This window comes from Cynocephalus volans, chromosome 11 (assembly GCF_027409185.1).
Source record: "Cynocephalus volans isolate mCynVol1 chromosome 11, mCynVol1.pri, whole genome shotgun sequence".
NCBI lineage: Eukaryota > Metazoa > Chordata > Mammalia > Dermoptera > Cynocephalidae > Cynocephalus > Cynocephalus volans.
Window position 1 is genome coordinate 93775935 of NC_084470.1, and position 16118 is coordinate 93792052.

The 16118-nt window shown below is 47.8% G+C and overlaps 1 pseudogene; it reads left to right on the plus strand.

Moving 5' to 3' along the window:
- The window catches only part of LOC134390143 (retinoic acid receptor RXR-beta-like), a 51918-nt pseudogene extending 44351 nt beyond the window's left edge, over positions 1-7567 (plus strand).
- Positions 7568-16118: the final 8551 nt, after the last annotated feature.

A 16118-nucleotide genomic window follows, 5' to 3' on the forward strand; every position in this document is an offset into this window, starting at 1 on the left:
ACTCCACTGTTGTAGCGTGGAAGCAGCCATGAGACAGTCCTTGAATGAACAAACCTGGCTGTGTTCTGAGAAAAGTGTATTTACAAAGCCAGGAAAAGTGGATTTGTCCTGAAGGCCATAGTTTACTGACTCCTAGATAAGACTAACAAAAGAACTAAAGAAAATAGACCACTGACTACCGTATTTAGAAGTTCTTTCATCAGTGTTGAAAATCACGATGGAGCAAGGGAAGCATATTTTTTAACTGAGGCAGAGGGTATCTTTTGACCTCGAGAGGAGTCAGGTTCTCAACATGGGCTGTGCTGGAAAGTGGAACTCTGCTCCCCACCACCCTGCCTGCTTCCTGCAAGGCAAGGCAGAGCCCCCAAGCTACGCCAAAGCACATCACTCAACCGGGCCACCACAGCCACGTGGGAGGTGTGGAGTTTCAACCTGTGACAATCCTGCTGGAACTCACAGTCTAGGCAAGGAGAAGCCTAGAAAACAAGGTAGAGAGTCTTGGAAAAGCATCATTTGGGGGCCGACCCCGTGGCGCACTCGGGAGAGTGCGGTGCTGGGAGCGCAATAGCGCTCCCGCCGCGGGTTCGGATCCTATATAGGGATGGCGGTGCACTCACTGGCTGAGCGTGGTGGGGCCGGTCACAAAAAAGACAAAAAAAAAAAAAAAAAAAAAGCATCATTTGGTATGAGATACAGGAAAGCTTGAATCCAGTTAATTTAGAGAAAATTTGTTCAGGGTCTCTCACAGAACCCAGAAAGGGGATGAACAGTTGATCCTGAACTCTAGGAGCTGGAAAATTAGGAGCAGATGCCTCTCTTGACCTCTCTCGGCTGCACAGAGTCTTTCTCCATGTCCGCTGCAGTCTTTGTGTCCCAGCTTTCTACTCCATGTGTGGAGGCTCATCAGTCAGTGTGGGATGGAGACACAGAGAAGGTTTAGGAGTGGCCCCGTAAAAACACGCACTGTGGTGGCGCCTGGAGGGCAGCCAGCCTGAGTCTGGTCCTGCCCCTCTGCTAACAATTCCTGTGTGACCCTGGCCAAGCCCCTTCCCCTTGCTGGACAAATGAAGGAAGCTGAGTTATGTCACTGGTTCTCACCTGGGATAGCAAAGAGGTTATGGTTGACCTGCAAGTTTTTGCAGGCTTTCAAAAAGCCACTTAAAAGGCTCTGCCTGCTGATGAAGCTGGCAAATTTCTTTGCTCTTGGCTAGGATTATGTCAACCCAGGGTAGTAACACTGGTTATCGCATACTGATCAGAAGCTCTGATTGGCTGCTGGTGACGTAATAGGAAGTTCAGCAACGTGATTGGCCGGCCAGCAGCTCCAGCTGAGCCACAAACCTGGAAGGTGTTGGACCTGAACAGAACATGCCTGGAATGGGAACAGGAGAAGAGGGACAACCGACCAACATCTTTTAAGGCATCTTGGGCCGTGTTTTAAATAATACAGTCTTCAAGATGGTGAAAAGTACGCACCATCCCTGAGGTCCTCCTGGATTCTTTTGTGTTGTTTCTGCCTCCCCCTCATCCCAGGTGTCTCCCTCTCCCCGAGGGCCCGAGGGCCAGGCCGAGGCTCACAGGCAAGTGCTGACATGTCCCCCTCCACTCCCTGTCCCCTCCTCTCTGCCCAGACCTGCTCCCTGCATCCCTGAGGCTGCCAGCCAGCTCTCTGCCCCCATCCCCCGCCGCGCCTGCAGCCCAGACCAGGCTGAGGAGTCAAGTCCTTCCCTGCCTCAGGTGGCCACAATGTCATGTCAGTATCTCAAGCTTTGGCCTCATACAGCAGCAGGCTCCCCGCCCTTAAGAATTCTCCAAACAGAGCAAAGCCACAGCGGGAGGAATAAAAATAACAAGGAACACAAACCTATGGGCACAGTCGGGAGAGGAGTGTTTTCTTTAACAGGAAGAGTCACTAGGGATTGGGGACTGGCTCACCTGGTGAGTCACCGCACATTGGCTTCGCCTGGCTGGCGACCAAAAGAGAAGAGAACACATGCAATAACCTGTGGATCCAGGGACAGGCTGGGGCTTTCTGGGCATTTTAGAAAGGCCCTGGGTTTGCACAAGAGAAGAGCACAGCACCGCGGGGAATCTGCTGGAACTGGGGTTCTACACCTGGCTTGCCACAAACTTGCTCTATGACTTTGGACTCTGTTGCTTCAATCTGTTAAGTGGGAGAATACAACTCAGTTGTCTCTGGGCCTTCTCCAGCTCAGTCCAGTCCTCCTGATCAAACACTGATGTTTCATGAGCTGGACAACGTGCTCTGATGCCACTATATTTTATTAAGCCTCCTACTAAGGGCGAGGCACTGTGCCAGGGCTATACACACATTAATGTTAATTTTCAGAATGATCTTGACAAGGAGGGTCATTATTATTTCCATTTTAAAAAAGAGGAAGCAGGTTCTGAGAGATTAAGTAACTTCTTGAGCCCTGTAACACAGCTAATACTTTCGATTCAAACCCAGGTCTTTCTGACTTCGAAGCTCCCCAAATATGATTGTTTTTTGTTTGTGATTTGCTTTAAAAAAAAAAAAAAAAGCTAATGATTAGCACTTTGTCAGTTTTAAGTTTTTCTTTCAATATTTTTCTTTGATGACTACTACCAAGTATGAGTGGAGTATCCAAACCTATCGGGAAATGATTAGTAATGGAGACACTTGGAAACTTGATCCTGAGTAGCTCACGAGCTTGTTTTCTCCATGAGCCGCTGTGTTTACGGCTGTGATTTTGTTAATTTATAACAGTATGCACATTTAATTAAGCAGAATGTTTCTAGCCCAACCTAGATGCTGAATCCATCAATGCGTTTTGAGCTAAATTGTGGTTTGTATAATGAGAAGCAGAAATGCCAGTGTTTCATCATCTCATGCAAAGGGAGGAGTGACTTCTAGGTGCTCTGCCACTTAAAACACGTTCTTCATGAACACACAATCTGTGCACAGGGAAACTTCCTGGACAAAACAGAGCAAGGGAGAGCTCTCTCACCACTTTAGAAACCCTAACTCTGGGACTTTTCTGCCCCTTTTTGTGTGAACCAGCAAAGTTCACCATCAAATCAGGCTGACACAGGCAGGCCTTCCACCTGGCAGCAAAAGCAGGAATTGAGTGCCAGCGTAGCCATTACCTAGGTTGTCCAGTTGTGCCCTGGGCAGAAGAGAGAGCAGTTTCCAGAAAGCAGCCCCATGCCACAGGCCCCAGCTGAGGCCTGCAATCCCCTCACTCCCAAGACTGCCCCCAGACCTCGCCTCTCTCCCTTTGCAGTTGGAGCCATGAGCCAGAATACTTTTATTTCTATCACCGAATGACCTCTGGCCACTCCCCACATTCACTGCAGGCTTTGGAGCCCAGTCACCATCTTCCTTTCTGTACCGTTCCCTGCCACCACCACCCTGATGATTTCTGATGTTCATGTGAACAGCCTCCCCTTCAATCATGTTTTTCAGGAAAGTGTTACAATTTCATCAAGGTGGCTAGACCTGGCCATGCTGCAGTCACCTCTCTAACAGTTGTATGCAGACTGCTACAAATGCTGAGAGAGGCATGTGCGGAGAAGTTTCATCAGAGTGACGCCAGTGTGCTGGTGAGAGTCACTTACCTCAGATTCAGAGGTGATGATTATTTACTGAGCTCCTACTTTGAGTAATGTGTGTTGTCAAATAAAAGGTAACTATTTGAGCAGCATTATCCACAGTAGCCAAGATACGGAAACAAGGGCCTGTTGACGGATGAATGAATGAAGTGACTGTGGTATATATGTGTACACACACACACACACACACACACACACATATACACACAGAGGAATATTATTTAGCCATGAAAAAGAAAGAAATCTGGACATTTGCGACAATATGAGTGAAACACTGGAGGACATTATGCTAAGTGAAATAAGCCAGACACAGAAAGACAAAGACCATATGATCTCACTTGTTTGTGGATTCTAAAATAGTCAAACCCCTAGAAGCAGAGAGGAGAACGGTAGGGTAGATTGGGAAGATGTTGGCTAAAGGGTATAAACTTTCAGTTCTGGTATCTAATGTATGGTATGGTGACTATAGCTAAAAATTATGTATTGCCTACTTAGAATTTGCTGAGAGTGGTTCCTAAGTTCTCTTACCACACACACACACACACACACACACACACACACACACACACACACACACACACACACACACACACACACACACACACACACACACACACACACACAAATAGTAACTATGTGAGGCTGTGGATATGTTAACATGGTAATCATTTCACAATGTATACATATTAAGTATGCAATTATCATGTTGTACAAATTAAATACATACAAATTTTTATTTGCCAATGATACCTCAATAAAGCTGGAAGAAAAAAAGGTAATCATCTGAGCTTTAACTTTTGATTTAGAGCTAAGCTAGCTCCAAAAAGGGCTTGGGCATGTCCAGAAAGGAGCTGGGATGCTACTAAGTGATGTCAGTATTAATACTACCAGTTTTAAAGGTAAGAAAGCTGAGCATTAGAGCAAATGATGGCCCCAAGGCCCAATAGTAAGCGGCATAATGGAGACTTGAACTTAAGTCTCAGAGGTATAGTGAGAAGAGGAGACTGCAAAATGCGGGTATTAACAACCTACCTGTTAGGGCAAGGAAAACGATACAGCTTATGTAAAGTACCAGGCATGCAGTAGGGACTTAACCAACCAGCGTTACCTTCTCTCCCCTCTGGACTTCCAATCCAGAGCTCTTTCCACTATACCACACTGCCTCTCAATCACTGAAATTTATCAGAGAGGACATTATATGTAAGCTTTAGGATGGATAAAGTACTACCAGAGTCTTTTACTTTGAGCCACATGCCAACCCTTGCAAGGCAGTTATTATTATCCCCATTTTCTGGAAGAAAAAAGGCAATTTCTTAGAGCACATACGATCTCCCATGGCCACTCAGCTTATGAGCTGAGCTTATGAGTAGGGCTGGGATTTGAACCCAGGTCTGACTACCTCAGAGGCCATAGCTTTCCCGCAAAACTACACAATCACTTTCTGAGTTGATAATTAAGTTTATAACACCAATAGCATCAAAAGAATATGTATTTCCTTTGAACACTTTAATACTCCTAATGGAGATACCATTTGGGAACTGGAAAGTGGGAATGCTTTCACCTCTGCCCTGTGAATAAAAAGGAAGGAGAAACTGAGAAGAGTGTTGGCTACATGTACATATGTATTATATGTAAAATAACCATGTATTTTAAGGTTCATGTGCTAACCTGTTAGGCACAATCTGCTTAGTACATATTTTAAAAATAAATCTATTTATATGTTTATAAATGAGTTAAGCATTTAAAAACTTCTCATTCTTTTACAGGAAGAACATCTCATGCTTTTTTTTGTCTTGAATAAAAATATCTAGAAAACATATGTTTGCTGTTCTAGTTAAATAAAACCATTGACATCTCTACATTTGTGCTAGCTGTGACTATACTCCTAATAAGAGAAGTGAAGATACTGGATCCCGCACAGTGGTCCTGCCATATCTGTAGTGCTTCTTGGCTTTATGGCAGGGAGGCCTGGAGGTTAGGAAACAGTGGCGGGATGCACAGGGTTGGGGTTGGAAGGCTCGCTCATGCTTTCTGAAGCACAGTCTCTTGGCAGGAGCGGGTGGGCTGGGTGGAAACTGCCCTGCTCGGGAGCTAGGCAGGGAAATGAGAGAGGGAGTCTGAGAGCCACATTCCAGATGTGCCTTCTATTACAAGCCTGGAACAGAGGCAAAACCCAGAGGGCAGCCAGTTTGGCTGGTGATTTTGCCACAGGCTGCCATCCCACCCTGGCCAGGTTCCTCTGGTTCCAATCTTGGCAATGGTAGGGTACCAAGGGAAGCTCCGATCTTGGGCTTACCTGATGCCCCAGTGGGGCCACCATCATGGACCACAGATGAAGGATACTGTCGTGTGGGTCACCATTTCACCGTACTTAGAGTGCCTGGGCCAGAGCTTGGCACTCCAGGACTGTCACATTGTAGGCACCATGTGTATTATTGTTATTTGGGAAGGCTGGTCAAATATTTTGGCTGAATGCTTACCATCTTGTGTCACCCTCAAGTTAGCAATTTGCGAAGCACTGGAGTACCTAATCTGAAGCTTATTGATCTAGTTTCTTTCAGGACTCAGAAGGTTCTGGTAATGCCGCAAACTTGCTCAGGGCTGTGCGGTACTCACTGACCTCCCAAGCATCATTTAATCTCAGCAAGAGATTAGCTAGAGCCCTCCCCGCCGTCTGGCCCCTGTGCTGTGTCTGCAGGCAGCCACCCAGAATGGCTGCCACACAGACCACCAGCACCTGGGCTCCAGCTGCAGCTCCTTCTTTAAGACTGAGCTGTCCAGCCCGTCCTCGGGCATCGATGCCCTCAGCCACCACAGCCCCAGTGGCTCATCCAATTCTGGCGGTGCAGCTTTGGCCTAGCCCTGGGTAGCCGTGCCCATGGTCTGGACTGGTCCCCTGTGTTCGCGGGTGCTGGGCTGGGAGGCACCCCGTGCCGCAAGAGCTATGAGGACTGTGCCAGCAGCATCATGGCGTACTCGGCCATCAAGTGTGAGTACATGCCCAATGCCATCCCCAAGCATCCGTGCCTTGTGTGTGGGGACACTGCCTCTGGCTACCACCACGGCGTGGCTGCCTGTGACGCTGGCAAGACCTTCCTCAAGAGGACCATCCAAGGGAACACCAAGTGCAGCTGCCCAGCCACCGTTGAGCGCGGGATCCCAAAACGGAGGCTCAAGCCCTGCCAGGCCTGCCACTCCATGAAATGCCTTGACATGGGCATGCCAAAGGAAGGTGTGTGCTGCGACCGGTGCGTGGTGGCCACCAGAAATACAAGCCACGGCTGGACTCAGAGCTGCCCATACCCGAGCTTACAGATTTCTCTACCTGCTAAAAAGCTATTGACCAGGACTGTCTTTTACCTACTGGTAGCCGAGCAGGACAAGCTCTACGCCATCCCTCCCACCAGCACGCCCAAGGGGGCATCAAGGCCTTGACCACTGTGTGATCTGGCAGACCGGGAGCTTGTGGTCATCACTGGCTGGGCCAATCACGTCCCAGGCTTCTCGAACCTCTAGCTAGGGGAGCAGATGAGCCTGCTGGATGGAGACCCTCCCCCTGGGCTTCGTGTACTGCTCCTGCCCTATGAAGACCAGCTGGTGTTCCCCAAGGACCACATCATGGATGAAGAGCACTTGTGCCTGGCGGGGCTGCTGGAGCTCTACCGGGCCATCCTGCAGCTGGTGCACGGTACAAGAAGCTCAAGGTGGAGAAGGCGGAGTTTGTGACACTCAAGGCCCTAGCCCTGGCCAATTCAGAGTCCAAGTACACTGAGGACCTGGAGGCTATCCAGAAGCTGCAGGACCTGCTGCACAAGGTGCTGCAGGACTACGAGCTGAGCCAGTGCCACAAGGAGCTGCGGAGGATGGGCAAGCTGCTGCCGCCACGGCCCTGCAGTGCTTCTACAGTGTCAGACTGCAGGGCAAGGTGCCCACGCAAAAACTCTTCCTGGAGATGCTGGAGGCCAAGGTCTGAGGGCTGTGCACATGAACAGGCATATGGACGGACCCATGCTGAGACCTCCACAGCCACCAGTCTCGACCTCAGTATCAGGGCTCTGAGCCATCCCAGAGGAAGAGGTTTCTCGCTGCCCCCCTTCCCGGCTGTGTGTGCCGACTCCCAGCTGCAGCAGGTGGGAGAACAGGGATGGGAGGGCAGGGGGGTGGGTTCATCTGTGACTGCCTTTTTCTTAGGTATGTTTTTCCTTCTCCATGGGCAGTGCTGAGGCCTGGGCTGGGGCTGACTCCTCTTGGGGCTGGAGACCATCAGAGGAAGCACCCCTCTAACCTCCCAAACCCCCAAGAGGCAGCATGTACATTTCTTAACTCTCCCCTCCTGCTCCCCATCCGTGGTCTGGGGGTGCAGTACTCAGCGCCTAGGACTCCCGCAGACTCTAGTTGGGTGCCACCTGGAGGTTTTCCTTTCTCAGAGGGCAGGTACTCAGGGGACAATGGCATTCTTCTTTCAGAGGTCCCACGCCTTCCACAGTCCACATGGCTCCCTCCCTCCATCCTTCCTCCCAGCTCTGCACCCACCGGGGAGCAGTGGCTAGAGTTCATGCCTCTTCCTGGGCACCCACCCTTTGGGGGCACTTCCTCTTGTCTGTCACCACTGCACCTCTTCCCTCCCAGGAGCCCCCCACTACTTCCTGACCTTACCTCAGAGCTCACTCAGGCAGTGGGTTCAGCCAGCTACAGTGACTCCAGGGCCTGTGGACAGGAATGACCTGGTGCGGAGAGCAGGGTCCAGCGCATCCTCACCAGCACCCCTGCTGCTTCCCTCCTTCTCCCTTCCCCTTAGGGGCAGATCCAGACCAGGAGGGCCTGTGGGGACTTCAGGAGTCCAGGGACCCTGGTTCTAGGCTGGCCATCCTAGGAGAATCAGGGCAGGATGGGGAGAGGCCCAAGCTGATGTTTGCCAAGCACAGAGAGGCACAACAGCAGAGACAGGCGGGTCGCGGAGCCCTGAAGAGAGGAGCTCAGTGGGGTCAGCGGCCTGCCGGACCCTTCCTGAAGTCCAGGGACAGTTGACACCAGAGATGCCACTCCCCTGCATTATCCCTGGGTGTGCCAGTGTCACAGGCAGAGTGGCCTCTTGCCTCCTTTGGACCAAGGTTTGGTGTAGCTCCTCTGGGCACACTGAGAGAGCCCAGATCTCTGGCAGGACCCCTGCAGTCTTCCTGGCTGCTGTGTGGGGTGACCAACCATCTCGGTTTGCCCAGGACTTTCCTGCTTTTAACACTGAAATTTCTGTGACCTGGGAAACCCCTCAGACCCAGGCAAATGGGGACAGTTGATCACTGCTTCTGTGGGTGGCTGTGAAAGTCAGTTTGAACTGACTCGAGGGGCAGCCCTGAACACCCCATCTGTGCTCATGGATTGGCCGAGGGCAGCTTAGAGGAGCTCCAGAGGATGAAGGGGTTTCAAGCCACAATGGAAAATGTCCCTTCCCATCAGCTGCCTTCTAAAGCAGGGATCAGAGCAGCCCTGCCTGGGACAGACACCTTTTCTGGGGAATCCCCAGTCCACACCCTTCTAACCCAACCTCCCTTCACCAGGAGAGGCAGACAGATCGCGCCCGTCACTAGGACACAGGAGGCCAAGGCCTCTTTCCACAGCTTTTTCACGGGAAGCAACTGCTGCAAGGACCCCTTCCTGACTCTGCACCCCCAGAAACTGCTGGGCCTGAGCTTTTGCTCTGGGACATGTGGAGGTCATCCAGACTGGAAGGCTGGCTGACACCCGGCAGCTGCAGAGCAGCTCTCTGACATCCCCACATAGAACATTGCAAAGATTCCAAGAGACCCCAAGACCAGTGAAGTACGGCCCCTCTCCCCCTTTGCCTGCGAGGAGTCCCAGGTCTGAGTTATGTGATGAGTCAACTTTAGAGTGAGATCCAGGAAGCCTCCTCTCCTAGCCCTCCGTGCAGCCCCCAGATGTCATCTGGGTGGACATTCAAGGCAAAGGTACCCGGGCGAAAAACCCAAGTCTAACATAACCTTTAGGGCCGGCCCGTGGCTCACTCGGGAGAGTGCGGTGCTGATAACATAACCTTTAGGGGCCATGCTCTAAGGGTCTGACTGGAGAAACCATGGTGAGAGAACTTGGGGTGTACTCTGTGGGGGCCTCCCCTGGCCTCTCTGTGCTGTGTGCTGACGAGGTGGGGCAGAGGGCAGCATCCCATCGCTGGTACCCTGCTCTCTGCACTGTCACTTCCTGCCCCAGTGTGAGGACCAGCCATCCTCCAGTGCCGGCAGGGGCTTGTACATATCTGCAGCCCTGCTTTCTGGGGCGAGCATCTCTGACTCACCATGCAGCAGCTGGTGTGGAGTGTTCTGTCAACGTGGCAACTTTGCCTCGATGGGTATAGGGCTTGTGCAAATGCCCCCCCTTTGGAGCCCCTTCTAACAGAGAGGGAGTGGCCGACCTGATGGCTTGGTGCCCATGAGGTGGAAGTTGCTTTTATACCTAAAACTCTTATCACAATAGGGAATGTTTCAGTATCAATGGGAACTCCATCCAATGGGAAAACCATTGCTTGAGGGACCCATTCAGAAAAGCTTAGGGACCTACTTCTTAGTTGGAAGCCTAGTCAGACGTGGGACCTTGCTGGGGAGTGGAGGACACTGACCTAGTGGAAGATGGTGAAGTGAGGAGAGTTTTAAAGACCCTGTACTCCCCACATCCCCCAAAAACCAAAACACAACAGACTCCAAGTTTAGGCCATTTCTGGAAAAGTCCATAAAGAGGAAACAGCCTTTCTCAGTTGTATTCTTAAGATAGAGGTCATTTGAAACAAATCAAGAAATAAAACATATAAATCCAACCGTGGGAAAAAAAAAAAATTTACCCTACAACTCTCCCTGACATGCTGAATTGGAAATGGGTCACTTCCCAGTGAATTCATAGCTATTTGCTTCGATTAGCTTCATACTCTGAAATAGTTCCAAAATTTGAAAAACACATAATTTTCAGCATCTGGTCCTCCCGAAAAGGAAACTTTAAAATTATCTTTGAGTTGAGGAAGATGCAGAATGAGGTTACGTTGAACAGCTAGAATATACTTACAAAAGAAAAACATAAATCTCCTGTGCTAGGATCACATGAGGTCTAAATAAGTATTTGAATCACAATGTATATGCATATAGTTATAAAGTTCAATCCAATTCTTTGAATTAAAACTTAGATTAGATCCCTACCCATTTGGCTTCAATCAGTTTTTTTTTGTTTTGTTTTATATTTGGTGGCTGGTGGGTACAGGGATGGAACCCTGGGCTTTCGTGTTATCAGCACCATGCTCTAAGCAACTGAGCTAACCAGCCAGCCCTGTAATTAATATTTAAAAATTATTGATAAGATATTCTGCATTCTTTTCATACTGAGTTTTTGAAATCTGGTGTGTATTTTATACTCATAGCACATATTAATCTGGACTGGCGCTCTATGGCCACCATATTGGTTTTGAGGTCTACAAGATTTTTGGAGAAAAGTATAAATGTAAATGTTCAATATTTGAATGTTTCTGTTGTATTGCAGCAGCTTTGAGGTTTTACAGCTAACAAAGATCCAGAAAGCCCTTTTGATTTTAGAACCATCCAGATTTCCCCTCCAGAAATAGGCAAAAATTCCTCCAGCTGTCAAGACTGTTGGCTGCTGGTGGCTCACAGCTGAGTCCTTCTATGGGAATTGCCACTGGCTCAAGTCATTTTGCCAAGAGCGGCTCTCACATCCAATAACCAGTTGTTGCCATGGTACAAAGGCCGCTGCCTTGCCTCCCTCCGCGACCATGCTGGAAGGCCACCCCAGCTCCCGAGCTTCCCTATAGGGTCAGCGGAGGCCTCACTGCAGCTGTGTCACAGCCCAACTGTGATGATCCCTCTGCCTGATCCTGCATCCCTTGCTTTCTGAAGAGCGCTCCCTACTAAACCACCTGCAGGCAGACCCCTTCTCAGAGTCTGATTCCCAGAGAACCCACCTAAGACAAGTGCCACACACACACACCCCATGTTCCGTTGTTCTTCTCAAGGGAAATGGCTGTATCGAAGGGCTTTTGTCAGCCATACTCGCACAAGGACGCCAAGGTCTGTGGGCCTCTTGTCAGATGACTGGTTATATATTGCAGCAAGGGAGGAAAATATGTAATCGCTGCAAATTCTCTCTTAGAAGTTCCTCCAGTTTTAGGCATCATATACTTGCTTCTCCAATCTCTATAAAAGAATAGCAAGGAACTTGCCCCTCAGTATATGACTGTGATTGGATGTCACTGTGGGCCCCCATTTCTGCCCTGTTTCCTCGCCCACCTGCTGAGGTCTGGAGATACTCAACTCTAAGGTTCCTGTGATCTCTCAGTCATCCACCCCACACCTCCGAGAGCAACGACAGCTCTGGGGCAAGCTGCAGACTCCAATCTTCAGGTAGAGGGCTGGCAGCAATGGAGCTAATATGCGAGTATTTCTTGGCACAGCGTTTGACAGGACACGAAGGCAGTGTAACATGCTTTGTGTGTGCCTCAAAATCTAGCTTGGCTTTTTAGTGATGAGAGGTAGCTCTGATATGAGACCCTAAAACAGTACCCTAAATTCTAAGGCAAAAAAAAAGAAAGAAAAAGAAAAATTGTACTTCCCGATCCCTGTCAACTTCTTACTCTTCTAGGCTTTGTGTCCTTTCTCCTGTTCTTCTTTCATTTGCACAGCTCCTACCAGGCCTGTGAGACTATCTCAAATGCCTCTGCCCATTGTATTTTTTAAACAACTTTGCTGACATATAATTCACATACCACACAACTTGCTCACTTAAATTATACAATTCAATGGTTTTTAGTATATTTACAGAGTTGTGCCACCCTCAGCACGATCGATTTTAGAACACTTTTATAAACCCAAAAAGAAAACCCCGTCCCTTAACTGTCACTCCCCATAACCACCCCTAGCCCCAGACAACCGCTGAAAAATATACTTTATGTCTCTCTACATTCGTCTATTCTGGGCTTTTCATATAAATGGAACCATATAGTATGTGGCCTTTTGTGTCTGGCTTCTTTTACTTAGCATATCATTTTCAAGTTTGATCCATTTTGTAGCATCTATCAGTACTTCATTCTTTTTATAGTGGATTAATATTCAACTGTATATTTTATTAATTTACTCATCAGTTGATGGACATTGTTTCCACTTTTTGGCTATTATGAATAATGCTGCTGTGAACATTCGTGTGCAAGTTTTGTGTGGACATGTTTTCATTTCTCTTGAGCATATACGTAGGATTGGGATGGCAGGGTTATACGGTAACACTATGTTCAACTGCTTGACGAACTGACAGGCTGTTTCCCACAGCAGCTGCACCACTTACATTCTTACTAGGAGCACCTGAGGGCCCCAGTTTCACCACATCCTCACAAACACTTGTTATTTTCTGTCTTTTTCACTTTAGTCTTCCTAGAGGGTGTGAAGTGGTATCTCATTGTGGTTTGATTTGTGTTTTCCTGATGATTAGTAATGCTGAGCAACTTTTAATGTATTATTGGCCATTTGTATATATTTTTTTGGAGAAATGTGTATGTATTCAGATCCCTTACCCATTTTTAATATGATTGTCTTTTTTATTATTGAATTGTAATAGTTCTTTATATATTCTAGGTATGAGTGCCTTATCAGATACATGATTTGCAAATATTTTCTCCCATCCTGTGGGTTGTCTTTCACTTTCTTCATGGTGCCCTTTGAAACATAGAAGTTTTACATTTCAATGATGTCCAATTTCTCTATTTGTTGCCTATGCTTTGGTGTCATGTCTAAGAAGCCATTGAGTAATCCAAGGTCATGAAAATTTAATAGTATTTTTTCTTCTAAGAAAATATACTATTATAGGTCTAACTGTTATATTCAGGTCTTTGATCCATTTAATTTTTGTATATGGTGTGAGTTAAGGATCCAACTTCATTTTCTTGCATGTGAATATCCAATTGTCCCAGCACCATTTGAAAAGACTATTCTCACCCCCCCATTTATGCCTTGGCACCCTTGTCAGAAGTCAGTAAATCAATTGACTGCATGACAACTTTTTTGACCCTCCCTTCCAGGTGAATCTGACTTTTCCCACTTTATCAGTCAGGGTAGGCTAGGTTGTATTGCAGTAACAAGTGGTTCTAAAATCTCAGAGGCTACAACAACCAATGTTTGTTTCTCACTCATGCTATGTGTGCATCACAGGTCAGCAGTGGCTCTGCTCCATATGGACTCCACCCTAGGACCAAGGCTGATGGAATATCCTATATCTAGAACACTCCAGTCTAGTGTCAGAGGGAAAATGAGACACGGTAAGTTCTGGGCTAGCTCTTAAAGTTTCTGCTAAGAAGTGACACAGGTCACTCCCATTCTCATTTCACTGTTAAAAATGAGTCATAAGGCCAAACTTGATGTCAGTTGGGGAGGGAAATTATTCTTCCCACAGGGAGGGGCACTGTAGGGAGGGAACACAGATGATTTCAGGGAACAGCAATACGATTTAATGCATCCTTACCATCCATCCCTATACGACTTGACCCCCTGTTCTCCTGGCTTTCCTCTGACCTCTGGTTACCCTGCAGGCTTCTCTGCCCATTCTTTTCATATTGGTGTCTGTAGGTGGTATGCCCTCGGCTCTCTTCTCTTCTGTCTACAGACTTCCTGAGAGAATCTCATCCACTTTCAGGGTGTCTTTAACCACCATTTATTAGCAGCCAATTCTCACATTTACATTTCCAACTCCAGACCTAAGTAGCCAACTGTCTACTGAAAATCTCCCACAGACATCCCAAACTCGTCATGCCTGGACCTGAATTTATCACCATCCTCACGCCACCCCCAAACCTGCTCCTCCACCTGGACCCCCGGCTTGGAAAACAGGCACACCATTCCCTCAAGTGTCCCGGCCAGAACCTGGGCACCACCTTCCTTATAGTCAATCATCAAGTTGAACTGAGTCTAATTTCCAAATACCTCTTGAATCTGTCCCTTTTGGTCCATTCCCAATGATTCTTCTCTGGACCACCATTATCTGTCATTTCTCCATGTTGCAGCCATACTGATTTTTACAAAGTGCAAATCCAGTTTTGCCACTCTCCAGCTCAACATCCCTCATGGCTCTCCATTGCTCTGGGGATAATGATTAACACATTCACAGGCTTTATAAGACCTTCCATTATCTGGCCTCAGGCATTTCTCCAGCCTCACTCCTGTACAGTATCTGCCTGGCACTTTATTCATCTCGAGCTAACTTTAGTTCCCTGAACACACGGTGATCCCTTCATTCAGGGCCTTTGAATGCCCACGTCCCTATGCCTGGAATACTCTCCCTTCTCCTTTGGGTAACTACCACTTGTTCTTAAGTAACAAGCTGGACACTACTTCTCCTTCCCTTCACACTGGGAGAACACCAAGTGACTGAAACATAGTTTAGCCCAGAGGTTAAGAGGGAGGGCTGAGGAACCTGATGGCCTGGTTTTAAATCCTGCCTGTTCTGTACTAGCTGTGACACTGTATGCAAGATTTTACTTCTCTGTGCCTCTGTTTCCTCATGCATAAAAGAGGGAATAATAAGAGTCCCAATTACATAAGGCTGTAGGGAGGATTAAGTGAATAAATACACAGAAAGTGTTTAGAACAGTGCCCGGCACGCTGTAGTGGCCTAACCAGTGTCTGCCATTACTGTTATGTCTCTCCACAGCATCCTAGATTTACCCCTAGAATTAAGCACCTATCAGAGAAATACAATTCATAAATTACCTACTCACCACTTTTCTGGATTGTATGATCCTGAGAGTTGGGACAACTCTCCATGGCTCGAGATACTGGCATGCAGTAAACATTTAATTTCTGTTAAATATTTGATTAAATCAATGAATGACTGTACCTCTCTTCATGACACTGATCATTTCTCACTTTGCATTATGACATGAGGGTAAATTTTGTCCTTCCTACTTGATATACAGTAAGCGTACTGAGGGCAGGATCAAAAGTACAGTCATCTTGGCATATCCCATGTCCTTCCATGTCTCAGCCACATTTTATTTGTGGCAGAAACTGAATTAACAACAGCTGAATTAAATTATCCTAAGAACAGCATGATGGAGTTTGGATGTGTTGTCCCCACCAAAACTCATGTGGAAATCTGATCCCCAATGTGGCCGTGTTAGGAGCTGTTTGAGTCATGGGGTCAGATCCCTCATGAATGGATTAATGCTCTCCCTGGGGGAGGAGGGGTAGTGAGTGAGTTCTTGCTCTGTTAGTTCCTGCGAGAGCTGGTTGTTTAAAGGACTCTGGCACCTCCTGTCTCTCGTTTCCTCTCACCATGTGATCTTCCTGTACTTGCCGGCTGCCTGCTGCTTTCCACCACGAGTAGAAGCAGCCTGAGGCCTGTGCCAGATGCAGCTGTCCCCGAATCGTTGAGCCAAATAAACCTCTGTTCTTTATAAATTACCCAGTCTCAGGTATTTCTGTTATAGCAACACAACAGACTAAGACACAGCGTTTAGACTCTTCCTGCTTTCA